Genomic DNA, 1,637 nt, shown 5'->3' on the forward strand with positions numbered 1-1,637 from the left:
GATAAAATTCTGTCACAAAAATTTATTATCCCCAGCTTTGTAATCCTGTGAGTAAAGGCAAGTGTATTTTTCACATTACTCGGATAAGAAATCGTGCTATTATCCCAACAGAAATTCACTAGACATCTATATTAACTAAATAATAAATGAATTAAAATCATAAACTAAATAGTAAGTATGTTAAAAATAGATAAACCGAATATTCTGACAGATAAATGAGAAATCCTTCGTTTTAATTAACAACGAATATCCATCAACAAAGCATCCCCGAAAAGTTTCAATATCTCCCCTGTTTTTCACCCTGACGATTCCAAGAGATGTTCGTTTCTCCGCTGGAAATCAGCGATTTCGTGCTCGGGTGAGCCTAAGCATAGTCGAAATCGTGGGCGACCTACCTGAAGTGCAAGGGTCGAGTTTACTTCGAAATATGGGCGCCCACTGTCAGTTGTATCCTAAGTTCAGAGCCGAGTTCAAACAGGTCTGAACCCCTGGTCCCATGGCCCATTATCCCGAAAGGGCCTTGGAAATTCCTTTAGCCTGTGGAATTGCTGGAGTCGAAACTTTGTGTCCCTGTATCCGGTCGTGGTCAACTCTAAGCTTCGACCCAAAAGATGTTTCACGTGCATGTACCAGAGTATATTTAAGCCTTCTTCCACTTCTTCTTCTTCTTCTTTTTTCCTTTCCTTTTTCTCCGTCTAGGGTTCGCAGGTGAAAAGAATGCATCGGTCCCGGGCTACGGTTGAAGAACACAACACTTCGCTTCACCAAATTTAACATAGTCCGTTGATAGGCTGGGACATTTTCTTCCTGCGTTAACCCTTAACCGGTCGCGTGTAATGTTCCTGCGTAAACGGTCATTTAACCCGTCTCTGAGACTGATATTTTTAGGAACGGATAGAAACAGGAAATTCTCGTAAACTATTTTAGAACTCAATAGAAACTTAACTTAAACGTTTATTTTTTTCATTGATACATTAACACATTAGCGTCGGGGCGTTTCTAGCCGCGTCTTTTCTTTCAATCGCGTTCCGTTGGAAAGAAATGCTAGAACTTTTCAACTGATTAATATTTTTCAAAGAAATTTCGAGGAAAGTGGTAAAACTATTATGACCGAAGAGAAACTGAACTATTTACAGCGTTTTATAAATTTATTTTCAGACAGGTATGTGAAAGCCTCGATGTCATCGGGACTCAAATCAAAAACCTAAATGACGCATACATGCTAATGTGTTGATAGATTTAAATTACGAGAAGAAACATAGTAACATTTGTAGCAAATTCAAGAAATGTCGGCAGATTTACAAACGAAGCAGTCTCACAGACGACACGTGGTCAGTTAAGGTTTAACCCTTTAGTGACCAATGTCCCATTTGAGTACTCGAGCAAAAATTGAGCAAATCGAGCAAATATCATCCAGTATCATTGCAGACTTAACCATCGGTAGATAAATGAGAAATTTAAAAAAATCATAATTCTATCACGAAAGGGTTAAGGAGTAACGTGGAAGAAGTTAAGAAAAAAAGAACCCTTTGGTGACCAATGTCCCATTTGAGTACTCGAGCAAAAATTGAGCAAATCGAGCAAATATCATCCAGTATCATCCATTGCAGACTTAACCATCGGTAGATAAATGAGAA

The sequence above is a fragment of the Habropoda laboriosa genome, unplaced genomic scaffold, assembly GCF_001263275.1.
Source record: "Habropoda laboriosa isolate 0110345459 unplaced genomic scaffold, ASM126327v1 scaffold143, whole genome shotgun sequence".
In the NCBI taxonomy this organism is placed as follows: domain Eukaryota; kingdom Metazoa; phylum Arthropoda; class Insecta; order Hymenoptera; family Apidae; genus Habropoda; species Habropoda laboriosa.